Source organism: Nylanderia fulva, unplaced genomic scaffold, assembly GCF_048542155.1.
Source record: "Nylanderia fulva isolate GAGA-0341 unplaced genomic scaffold, ASM4854215v1 Scaffold82, whole genome shotgun sequence".
Classification (NCBI taxonomy): Eukaryota; Metazoa; Arthropoda; class Insecta; order Hymenoptera; family Formicidae; genus Nylanderia; species Nylanderia fulva.
This window is the reverse complement of record NW_028190939.1, coordinates 470,135-483,992: the sequence shown is the minus strand read 5'-3', so window position 1 is coordinate 483,992 and position 13,858 is coordinate 470,135. Positions and strand designations below refer to the sequence as shown.

General features: G+C 29.4%; 1 long non-coding RNA gene across 1 annotated transcript; it reads right to left on the bottom strand.

The window, feature by feature from the left end:
* Nucleotides 1-4,066: 4,066 nt before the first annotated feature.
* LOC146719918 (uncharacterized) lies at nucleotides 4,067-13,729 on the bottom strand. The gene is made up of 4 exons (XR_014926318.1): nucleotides 13,183-13,729; nucleotides 12,757-12,789; nucleotides 12,576-12,681; nucleotides 4,067-4,266 (listed from the first exon to the last, which is right to left on the bottom strand). It is a non-coding gene; the product is annotated as an uncharacterized LOC146719918 (long non-coding RNA).
* Nucleotides 13,730-13,858: the final 129 nt, after the last annotated feature.

Sequence of the window (13,858 nt, the reverse complement as noted above, 5' to 3'; positions counted from 1 at the left end):
GGTTGGAAAGGGGGGGGGTAAAAAAGGGTGGGGGGCCGGGGTGGAAAAATGGGGGTAAAGGGGCCCCGGGGGTGAAAGAGCCCAAAGGGGGTTTTGGGGGGAAATTGAAGGGGGTGGGCCCCCGGGGGTGAAAGGGGGGGGGAAAAAGGAAGGGCGAAAGGGGGGGGGGGGGGGGACAAAAGGGGTGGGGACAAAAAGGGGGTGGGGAAAAAAGGGGAAAAAACCCCCAAAAGGGGGTGGGGGGGGAAATAAAAGGGGTTTTAAAAGAGGGGGGAAAATGAAAGATGGGGTGAGGAGGACGAAAAAAGGGTAAAAGGGAAGGGCCGAAAAGGGGGTTGAAAAAGAAAAAAAGGGAAAAGAGGAAAAAGGACGAAAGAGGGAAAAAAGGGGGGAAAAAGGGGAAAAAAAAAGGGGGGAGGGGGGGTGGGACAAAAGGGAAAAAAGGGGACAAAAGGGGGTTAAAAGGGAGGACAAAAGGGGGGGGAAAGGGGACAAAGAGGGGGGAAAACCCCCGAAAGGGGGGGGAGGGAATAAAAAGGGGTAAAAAGGGGGTTGGGGGGGAAAATGAAGGGGGGAAAAGGGGGGCCCGAAAAGGGGGGAAAAAAGGGGCAAAGATGATAAAAAAGGGACAAAAAGGGTGAAAGAGGGTTAAAGGGACAAAGGGGGTGAGGGGGAAGAAAGATTTTTAAAAAAGGGAAAAAAGGGGGGGGTTTGGGGGGGGGGGGGGGAGGGATTTGGGGGGGTGGGGGTAAGGGTGGGGGGGGGAGGGGGGGAGGGAAAGGGGGGGGGGAAGTTGGGGGGGTGTTTTAAAGGTGAAAAAATTTATACGGGGCAGAAAAAAGAAAAAAAAAAAAGAAGAAGAAGACGCTTTAATTCTTTTTTTCATAAAAAATAATTTTTTTCCCGGGTTTGATCTCCGGGGCTTGCCCGTTTTTATTTTTTTTTGGGCCCAAAATTAGGGGGGCGATGCCCCCCTTTCAGGTTATTTTACAAAAATTTAAAAATTTTTTTATATTTAGTAGTTTACCCCCCCAAAAAGGATTTTGATGGTGGGGAAAAGGAGTTTTTGTTTTTTTTGGGTTTTTGGGTTTTTAAAAAAGGGGCCGGAGCATCCCGCTTTCCCCGGGTATAAAATCTTTGTATTCCTCACCCCCCCTCAATTTCCCCCCCCCTTTTCCCCTCCCATCCCCCCCCCACCCCCCCAAAAAGTTTTTTTCCCCCCAAAAAAATCTTTGTTATTTTTTTCGGGTTTTTTGTTTTTTCCCCCCCTTGTTGTTTTTCCCCCTTTTTAAACCCTTTTTTTTTTTAAAAACCATTTTCGTTTTAAAAATTTTTCCCCCTTTCGTCTTCTTTTTTAATTGTCGTTTTAAAACCCTTTGCCTTTTCCCCCCTTTTTATTTTAAAATCTTCATCCCTTTACTCTTTTGCCCTTTTCCCCTTTTGCCCTTTTCCCCCCTTTTTTTTTTTAAACCCCTTTTTTCGCCCTCTTTCCCCCCTCTTTGGGCCTTTCCCCTTTTCGCCCCCTTTTCCCCCCTTTTTCCCTTTTCCCCATTTTTCCCTTTTCCCCCCTTTTGTCCTTCCCCCCTTTCTTCTTTAAAAATCTTTTCCCCCTTTTTTTTTGTTCTTAAAAAACCCCTTTTCCCCTTTTCCCCCCCCTTTTCCCCCCCTCTTTGGCCTTTAACCCCCCCTTTTTCCCCTTGCCCTTTCCCCCTTTGGTCCCTTTCCCCCTTTTCGTTTTCCCCCTTTTTTCGTTTTTCCCTTTTTAACCCTTTTTTCGCCCTTCTAAACCTTTTTAAAATTTTTTTCCCCCCCTTTTTCGTTTTTTTAATTCCCCTTTGTTTTCTCACTCTTTTTTTTTTTTTTTCCCCATTTCATTTTTTCCCCTTTTCGTTTTTTTCCCTTTCCCCTTTTGGGCCTTTCCCCCTTTTAATTTTTTTCCCCCCCCCTTTTTTATTTTTTTTCCCCCCTTTCTTTTTTCCCTCTCACCTTTTTTTCCCCCTTTTTTTAAAACCCTTTCCCGCCCCTTTCCCCCCTTTTGGCCTTTTTACCCCTTTTTTCGAATTTTTCCCCCTTTTGGTTCCTTTTTTCCCCCTTTCCTTTTTTTTTCCCCACTCTCTTTTTTTTTTTCCCCCCCTTTTTCCCCCCTTTGGGTCCCCACCCTTTTTTTCCCCCCCCCCCCCCCTCCCCCCCAAAATTTTTCCCCCCTCGTACGTCCTTTCTCACCCTCTTTCGTCTTCTTTCACCCTTTTTCGTCCTCTTTCACCCTCTTTCGCCCTCTTTCGTCCTCTTTCACCCTCTTTTGTCCTCTCTCACCCTTTTTCATTCCCTCTCAACCCTCTTCACCCTGTTTCGTCGTCTTTCACCCTCTTTCATTCCCTCTCACCCTCTTTCGTCCTCTTTCACTTTCTTTCGTCCTCTCTAACCCTCTTTCATTCTTTCTCCCCCCTTTTAATTGCAATGAGTTTAAAAGTAACAATTTAATTTTAATATCATTAGAATATTATTTAGCAGCGCGCCCAGTTTTTTTAACTAAAATTTTATTATTTCTTTTTATTTTATATTAATTTTAAATTTGCATAAGTTTTTAAATTTTAATTTTTGACTTGGCATCTTGCATTTTAGAGCAGATAAACTTTCCAATTTTTGCTGTATCAAATAATTTTACTTTTTTTTTTAACTTTATCGGTGTGTACACACAAAACATTTCTTTGAGTAACATAATTTTATATTATTTAATTTTCTTTCTAAAATATTTATAGCTGATTTCATAAAAATTTTAGATCAGCTTTGACATAGCTTATACATCTTTTTTCGGACAATGATTTATAAATCGCTTTTTATATTTACTCTTATTAAAAGTACATTTATTTTAGTAGTAATAAGAAACTACAAATTAAGTAGAATATAAAAGTGGCCTCCTCTGATATTATTAATGAAGAATAATCATGTTTCTCTTGTTACATAACATGTCAAAATATCAAAATTGATAATTTATATATGCCTCCTTAAATGTGTAATAGAGCATATTATAACTTCTACATACATTTCTAAATATAAGAATTAATATTTCAATGAGAAAAACTGCTGGTCAAAAATAAACTCTTCAAGTTTTTTTGTTTTACTCTAAATATAAGAATTAATATTTCAATGAGAAAAACTGCTGGTCAAAAATAAACTCTTCAAGTTTTCTTGCATTACTTACAATAAATTGATATACATCTCGTTCAAAGTCAACATTTGGTAAATCTGACATCATGTGAACTATCATCACTTTGAAGACTTTAAATATTCTGATGTATTCGTATATTATGTGATATATTTTTTTATATTATATATAATTACATATATGCAGTATTGCATATCACATGTTTAGTATATCATAAACATATTCTTTTATAAATATATATTTATATAATGATATTTGCAACTTTTTGATATTTATTAAATACTTTTATTATGTTACGTTATCATTTTATTTATACTATTTTTTCATAATAATTTTCTGCAACGCTACCATTGTACTACATCTTTCATAAGTATATAAATAATTATTATTGGTAAAGATCGCTTCCTTATTTTACATCAATAATTATGCAGGTACTTATAAAAAAAGGAATAGTAGGATGGTAGTGTAGCAAGAAAGTAATTATTTTTATAAAAGAAATAGTTTAAAATGATAACGTATCAATATTTATTTTATACCCCGCACGTCAATATTTATTATTTTTTTTACATAACCCCGCACGCTGCCAATATCGCGGAGCACTACTAACGCCGTCTGTTGTAAAACGTGCGAGATGGACAAAATTACCACTACATGCATCTTGCATGTGTTGTGTACGTGTGATATATGTGTGCGCATGTGTTGTATACGTGTGAATACGTGTATCGATTAAGTCTAGTATAAACTCGATTGCTTCTGCCGTTATTGAGGATTCAAAATATTATAAAGACTCAAATGTCCGACTCGCGTTAAGATATACGGTGTCTCGGCTATGCCCTTACCTGGTCGCGTTACACTACCGTGTCTCTCGATAGGGTTTTTATTTAAATAAAATGAAGAATGTATATATATGTATATTTATTTATGTATATATAATGTATGTATATGCTATTAGGCGTTTCGCCGTCCCCGTCCTCGTCCGCCTTCTCGTCCGCCCCTCCTCGGCCTGTTGCCCCAATAATAATTCGGCGAGGACAGTTTCATGAGGAAGCGCATAAAGCGCTCCTCTTGGACGCGAACTCCGGCGCGTCTTCCTCTGTAAACTGTAATTAAAAAAGAAATTATTTTAGTAATTAGATAATATGGTACATTTAGGTATATCTAGGTATGGTATAAAATAATAAATGTATAATATGTTATAATAAAATGTTATAATAATATAAGGTTAATATTTATATAAAATATATAAATATTTTATTAATTAGAATATATTTAATAACTATTATAAATTTATTATAAATCATTTATTTAATTAATAATTAATTATTTATTAAAATAATAAAATATTTATATATATATATTTTATAAATTAAACTTCGGCTCGTATACAATTAAATATGTGATATAATAAAAGGCCAACTTAACGAGCTTATATGCTATTAATTGAAAAATTTATTTATTAATTTACTTCATACTATACAAAAGTTCAGATAAACGTTTCGACTGTACGACAGTCTTTCTCAATATCCTAATAATATGTTAAAAAATTAATTTAGTCTTTTCGACATCATAAATAAATACAACAATTATAAGATTATATGACGAACGCAGTACAAATTCATGTATGTTGGCATGAGTTAGAGCGTCAGATGCTGTTATATTATGTAACCACTGTGAACAAATTAATATATCCGCTCAAATATTACATTTAGACTTTTAATAAATAATATTAACTTACTTTTTTGTCAACGAACATAACACTTTTTTAAAAAATTATTTCTTTTTACTTAACATAGTCACAATGTGTACTTTTTTAAAAAACAAATCGATATCTGTATCTTACAATGTCGGCGCGCTGTATATATACCCAATTTTTAAGATGACGTAGACAATTTTTTTAGAATATCGTAATAAGAACCGTCAAGACGCTCGGTGTCCTTTTTTAGGTTGATACTGTTGTTTTCTTCTTTAATATATATCATTTCTGATATCAACCTTTTATAATAATTCTTTTCATAATCTAGGATTTTTGTGTCGTTCCAATTGAAATTGTGTGTAAATTTTACAATATGATCAGAAACCACCGAGTGCCTTGCTGAATCTAATCTAATATTATTTTTATGTTCATTTACTCTTGTACCTAATTGTCTTTTCGTCTGTCCTACATATGTAGCATCACAATTATTACATGAAATCTTATATATGACCCCTGAATTATTTTGGAGCTTATCTCTGTCTTTTTGCGTTTTTATGAATCTGTTTAATTTCTTTAGACATCTGTATCCTACTGTTATATTTGATTTCTTTAATTCTGATGCTACTAGTTCCGAGATTCTTTCAATATAAGGTATCGCTATGAATTTTTTATTATTGTCATTATTTATGATTTCGTTATTTATATCTTGAGTCATTTCTTTGTTTAATCTATTAACAATAAGGAACTTCAGTCTATTATTGATTTCTGAGAAAATGAGATCAAGAGGATAACTATTGCTCAATAAAATCTCTATGATTAATGTTAAATTTTTACTATGAAAACGGGGATGTGATAATAATATTGACCGGTCTACTAAATTATATATTACACTTTTTTTGTGGCATATAGGATGATTTGAATGATATGAGAGTGTTCTACCCGAAAATGTTTTTTTCTGAAACCAATCTATGTATATTATGTTATTTATAATTTTGAGTGAGATATCTAAAAAACTTATGCTACGGTTATCCTCTCTTTCTATTGTGAATTTTAATCTATCGTGACAATCATTAAATTTTTCTACTAGATATGTGACTTGATCTTCCGGCAAGCAAAGCAAGATATCATCGACGTAGCGATAGTAAAACCTTATATTAACCTTTATAGTTTCAAGAATCCTAGTTTCTATATCTTGCATAACAATATCCGCAATAATTGAAGATAAAGGCGATCCCATAGGAGTTCCATGTATTTGTTTATAGATCGTTTCGTTGAATGTGAAGTACGTTGAAGTCAAAATGAATTTAATTACATTAACAAACTCATTTTTGTCTATTGATGTGTGGTTTTCAATGTAATGCCATCTATTATTTATGCTGTCTATTGCAAGGTCCACAGGAACATTTGTGAACAACGATATCACATCCAAAGATACGATTGTTTCATTGTTATTTAATTTAAGATCAGACAAAGCGTTGCACAATTCAAAACTATTGTTAACATGACTTTTCCCTTTGGGTAAACTTGTCACTAAAATGTTGTGTAAATATGCAGCTAAATGATGTAGTGCTGTATTGACCGACGATACTATTACTCTGAATGGAACATTTTCCTTGTGAATTTTGGGCAAGCCATATGCTTTAGGAAGCAATGAATCACTGGAACTTAAACAATAATAGTCTTTTTTTGTGATCCATTCATTTTTTAACCATTGTTTTAACTTTTTGTTAAGGTCTTTTTCTATTTTTATTATTGGATTGTTTTTGATTGTCATATAATTATCTTTGTCATTTAATAATTTTATATAGACAAAGTTGAAGAATTATTAAATGACAAAGATAATTATATGACAATCAAAAACAATCCAATAATAAAAATAGAAAAAGACCTTAACAAAAATTTAAAACAATGGTTAAAAAATGAATGGATCACAAAAAAAGACTATTATTGTTTAAGTTCCAGTGATTCATTGCTTCCTAAAGCATATGGCTTGCCCAAAATTCACAAGGAAAATGTTCCATTCAGAGTAATAGTATCGTCGGTCAATACAGCACTACATCATTTAGCTGCATATTTACACAACATTTTAGTGACAAGTTTACCCAAAGGGAAAAGTCATGTTAACAATAGTTTTGAATTGTGCAACGCTTTGTCTGATCTTAAATTAAATAACAATGAAACAATCGTATCTTTGGATGTGATATCGTTGTTCACAAATGTTCCTGTGGACCTTGCAATAGACAGCATAAGTAATAGATGGCATTACATTGAAAACCACACATCAATAGACAAAAATGAGTTTGTTAATGTAATTAAATTCATTTTGACTTCAACGTACTTCACATTCAACGAAACGATCTATAAACAAATACATGGAACTCCTATGGGATCGCCTTTATCTCCAATTATTGCGGATATTGTTATGCAAGATATAGAAACTAGGATTCTTGAAACTATAAAGGTTAATATAAGGTTTTACTATCGCTACGTCGATGATATCTTGCTTTGCTTGCCGGAAGATCAAGTCACATATCTAGTAGAAAAATTTAATGATTGTCACGATAGATTAAAATTCACAATAGAAAGAGAAGATAACCGTAGCATAAGTTTTTTAGATATCTCACTCAAAATTATAAATAACATAATATACATAGATTGGTTTCAGAAAAAAACATTTTCGGGTAGAACACTCTCATATCATTCAAATCATCCTATATGCCACAAAAAAAGTGTAATATATAATTTAGTAGACCGGTCAATATTATTATCACATCCCCGTTTTCATAGTAAAAATTTAACATTAATCATAGAGATTTTATTGAGCAATAGTTATCCTCTTGATCTCATTTTCTCAGAAATCAATAATAGACTGAAGTTCCTTATTGTTAATAGATTAAACAAAGAAATGACTCAAGATATAAATAACGAAATCATAAATAATGACAATAATAAAAAATTCATAGCGATACCTTATATTGAAAGAATCTCGGAACTAGTAGCATCAGAATTAAAGAAATCAAATATAACAGTAGGATACAGATGTCTAAAGAAATTAAACAGATTCATAAAAACGCAAAAAGACAGAGATAAGCTCCAAAATAATTCAGGGGTCATATATAAGATTTCATGTAATAATTGTGATGCTACATATGTAGGACAGACGAAAAGACAATTAGGTACAAGAGTAAATGAACATAAAAATAATATTAGATTAGATTCAGCAAGGCACTCGGTGGTTTCTGATCATATTGTAAAATTTACACACAATTTCAATTGGAACGACACAAAAATCCTAGATTATGAAAAGAATTATTATAAAAGGTTGATATCAGAAATGATATATATTAAAGAAGAAAACAACAGTATCAACCTAAAAAAGGACACCGAGCGTCTTGACGGTTCTTATTATGATATTCTAAAAAAATTGTCTACGTCATCTTAAAAATTGGGTATATATACAGCGCGCCGACATTGTAAGATACAGATATCGATTTGTTTTTTAAAAAAGTACACATTGTGACTATGTTAAGTAAAAAGAAATAATTTTTTAAAAAAGTGTTATGTTCGTTGACAAAAAAGTAAGTTAATACTATTTATTAAAAGTCTAAATGTAATATTTGAGCGGATATATTAATTTGTTCACAGTGGTTACATAATATAACAGCATCTGACGCTCTAACTCATGCCAACATACATGAATTTGTACTGCGTTCGTCATATAATCTTATAATTGTTGTATTTATTTATGATGTCGAAATGACTAAATTAATTTTTTAACATATTATTAGGATATTGAGAAAGACTGTCGTACAGTCGAAACGTTTATCTGAACTTTTGTATAGTATGAAGTAAATTAATAAATAAATTTTTCAATTAATAGCATATAAGCTCGTTAAGTTGGCCTTTTATTATATCACATATTTTAAAATATTTATATATAGAGAAGTAGAGAATTAATTATTAATAAATTTTAATATATTATATATTAATAATTATTATAATATTTAAGAAAATATTTCTTAATTATTAATTATTTATAAATATAAATATATATAATATTTATTTTTTAATCAATATATAATTTAAATGTTTATTAAATTTAATAAACATTTAAATTATATATTGATTAAAAAATAAATGAGTTAGATAAATATGAAAAATTAGTTAATGAGATAGTAAATGTAATCTTTATTTTTTAATCAATATATAATTTAAATGTTTATTAAATTTAATAATTAATTGATATTTATCATTATGATAATCTCATTATTCTTTGTGACATGATCTCAACATGAGAAAATTTAATTCTATATTAACACAGATGTTACCGTCAATTTCATCAACTTTAAACTTTCCTGACTGAAATTTGAATGCGAGATAAATAGAGAATCGTACACCGCGTAACGGTTAAAGAAGAAATTAGCAATTATTGCATAACTGTGACGTATCGTTTATGTCAATAACGTAATGAATCTATAATTGTTATATAAAATTGTTATGTAATTTTGGCGTTACTTTATTATATATGTATTTATGTATTATGGTTAATGTAAATGTGTATACTCTAAAAGTTTCGTAAATACTACGTAATTTTAATGACATAATTGTAACGTTATGTTAAATACGTAACGTTTATGTATTTTGGTTAATGTAAATGTATATACTCTAAAAGTTTCGTAAATACTACGTAATTTTAATGACATAATTGTAACGTTATGTTAAATACGTAACATTTATATATTTTGGTTAATGTAAATGTGTATATCCTAAAAGTTTCGTAAATGCTACATAATTCTAATAACTAATTGCAACGTTATATTAAATACGTAACATTATTTTGTTGACATCAATGTATACATTCTGTAAAAACTTTATTATAATCATTACATACAGTATAATAACAAAATTGCGATATTTTTTTTATTTAATGTGACATCGTAATTTCGTTATTATAATTATATATAATAGTTATATAATAAGGTTTTTACAGAATATATACATTGATATCAACAAAATAATATTAACGTTACATATTTAACGTAACGTTACAATTATGTCATTAAAATTACGTAGTATTTACGAAACTTTTAAAGTATACACATTTATATTAACCAAAATATTATAATTATATATAATAGTTATAATAAGGTTCTTACAGAATATATACATAGATATCAACAAAATAATATTAATGTTACATATTTAACATAACGTTACAATTATGTCATTAAAATTACGTAGTATTTACGAAACTTTTAGAGTATACACATTTATATTAACCAAAATACATAAATGTTACATAACAAAGTAACACCAAAATTGCATAACAAATTCATTACGTTATTGACATAAATGATACGTCATTGTTTTGTTTCGCCGATCTATAACATAACATATACATATATAGATTATTATGTAATTGTTTCGTAAATGATCCCTTCGTGTTTACTGGGTATCAGAGATGGCAAAATGTCAATTAAATTTTTTATAATTGAACAAATGATATGAACAGATTTAATTAAAATTTTTTTAATTGACGATTAATTTTAGAAAGAATAATTAGATTTCGTTACAATGACGATTGATATAAGCTAGATTAATCGAAGATCGTTTAATTAACAATTAATATGATCGAAGTCAATTAAAGATTATTTAATTGACAATTGATATAAACGAAATTAATCGGAGAACGATCGATTAACAATTAATACAAGCTAATTTAATTAAAAGTTTTTTAATTAACGATTAATATGAGTTAATTTTAATTAGAAGTACTTTAATTGACGATTGAAACAAACAGATTCAATCGAAGACAATTCAATTGACAATTGATTTGAGCAGAAACAATTAAAAAATATTTAATTGACGATTAAATATAGCAAATTTAATGCGAATCTCTTCCATTAATGATTGACTTAAGAAAATCGATATAATTTCTCTTATTTCCATTAATTAACAATGTGTAACGATTAATACAATTTAAATTTTAATCGAAGATGTTTGATTGATGATATTAAAATGACTGAATTTAAATAATATATATCTTTTCCTTGGTTCTAGCAAAGTTATTGTACGTAATAGTTACAATATAAATAATAAATAATTTACGTTTTTTAAACCATATTTTTATTCAGAACATTTTCAATTCATTATACATTTTATTATATTTAATTTAATTATATTTAATGTTAATATATATTTCTCGAATTTTTTCTCATTTGTTCTAAAATAATAAATGTATAATATGTTATAATAAAATGTGTTGTACATATATACAATATATATTATAATTCAAAATTATTAATCAATGTAAATATTGCAGGAAGTTTGGTAATACAACGAAGTGTAACCATACAGTTTCCTTCTGGAGAACATTTCTGCATTCAACTAGGTAACCATTTCACAATGTTTTTACATATTACATTCAAATTGTGTTTATTTATTATAAATAAATTATTAAGAGAAATATTGAAAAATATTGAATAACATAATTAGAATACGTTGTATATAAATATTTATATAAATGGTCTTGTTTTAAAATTGTATTATTATTTAAATGCTTAGAATGTATATATTTTGTTATTATGTATATATTTATATATTTATATTTTTTTTATATTGAAAAGATTCATTTTTCTTTTTCCTTTTTTTAAATTAATAAATTTTATTAAATATTTGTTTGCCAATTAAACAAAAATGTAATCGTACACCAGCAATTACTTTTCAAAATATTATTTTTCTTGTGTGTGAATAGTTTCATATAATATCTGGATTGCAAATATATTGTTATAATAGTTTTGTTGCATATCTATTATGCATATAATTATTTATATTAAATAAACACAATTTGAATGTAATATGTAAAAACATTGTGAAATGGTTACCTAGTTGATTGCAGAAATGTTCTCCAGAAGGAAACTGTATGGTTACACTTCGTTGTATTACCAAACTTCCTACAATATTTATTGATTAATAATTTTGAATTATAATATATATTGTATATATGTACAACACATTTTATTATAACATATTATACATTTATTATTTTAGAACAAATAAAAAAAATTCGAGAAGTATATATTAACATTAAATATAATTAAATTAAATATAATAAAATGTATAATGAATTGAAAATGTTCTGAATAAAAATATGGTTCAAAAAACCTAAATTATTTATTATTTATATTGTAACTATTACGTACAATAACTTTGCTAGAACCAAGGAAAAGATATATATTATTTAAATTCAGTCATATTAATATCATCAATCAAACATCTTCGATTAAAATTTAAATTGTATTAATCGTTACACATTGTTAATTAATGGAAATAGAGAAATTATATCGATTTTCTTAAGTCAATCATTAATGGAAGAGATTCGCATTAAATTTGCTATATTTAATCGTCAATTAAATATTTTTTAATTGTTTCTGCTCAAATCAATTGTCAACTGAATTGTCTTCGATTGAATCTGTTTTTTTCAATCGTCAATTAAAAAACTTCTAATTAAAATTAACTCATATTAATCGTTAATTAAAAAACTTTTAATTAAATTAGCTTGTATTAATTGTTAATCGATCGTTCTCCGATTAATTTCGTTTATATCAATTGTCAATTAAATAATCTTTAATTGATTTCGATCATATTAATTGTTAATTAAACGATCTTCGATTAATCTAGCTTATATCAATTTAATTAAATTAAAATATAACTAACCTCTACGATAGTCGGCGGCAACGGGGCCGGCGGCGACGGGGCCGGCGGCGACGGGGCCGGCGGCGACGGGCTCGGCGGCGACGTGGTCGGCTTCATTCATCGGTATCTGAAATGTATAAAGAGTATTAGTTTTTTATAATAAAAAATAATAGTATTTTATAATGAAAAATAAAATACTTACATCTCTCTCTGCTATTTCGGTGTTTGAGTACATCTGGAATTATAATAAAATGAAATAAGATCTGGATATTTCGAACACCTGATATAACGAGTCGATGCGCGTAAACAAGTTTTTATGCGCGAACGACAAGAGTAACATTAAAGCACGTCCGAAATATATCTATTGCAAAACCATATGTAAAATCATAATTATAATCACGGAACCAATAAATAAGATGCGAATATCTCAAAAATTCACGAAAAGATCCCGAAAAGTTCATAAAAATGACAATGTTCCGTCGCTTAGTGCTAGTCGTTCTCGCGAAATAAATTATTAATAATAAACGAACTTAATTGCTGACTACTAATTAAGTGATTCTACATTTCATTAAAGACGATGATGATGTTAGAACGATAGTTTACAGAATTTTATATGTATATGACTTACCGAAGTTAGTTGCTGAGATGTCAGTCTTCTCACGGCCACAAACTGATTAGACCGCAGGCTGCGCGACAGGGGTGCGTAATCGTGCGGCTTGTATTTAGAATGATATGCTCGATGCCACGCGTTTCACACGTGTTGTTCTTGGCCGCGTGTTCATATCATCGATGTTTTCGACAATTTTCGGTGCGACGAAATAATCGCTGCTTTAATCAGGTAATGATTTTATAATTTGTGAATATGTTGATAAAGTTAATGTGTAAAGTTATAAGATAATTAATTCTTTACATATTTGGATTATAATTAAATATTAATTTTATAATAGTACAGACACACACACACACACACACACACACACTCTCACGCGCGCTTATGTCCGTGTGTTGATACGTATATCTATATTCTTTAATTAATATTTAAATTTATATTGTACATATGCAGAATATATATGCAGGATATCACAGAATTAGTAGTAAACCTGTTAATGGAAGATTCTTGAGATAATTGGGAGACGATTTTGCTTCTAACTATATTAATATATAAATTTATAAACTATATAGTTTTTCTCAAAAATTTTGATTTTTCTCAATATTTTATATACAAAATTTTTGAAACAAGATCGACGAAAAATTAATATTTTATGAGATACTTACGTTCATGCAAAATAATGTGTTAAAGATGT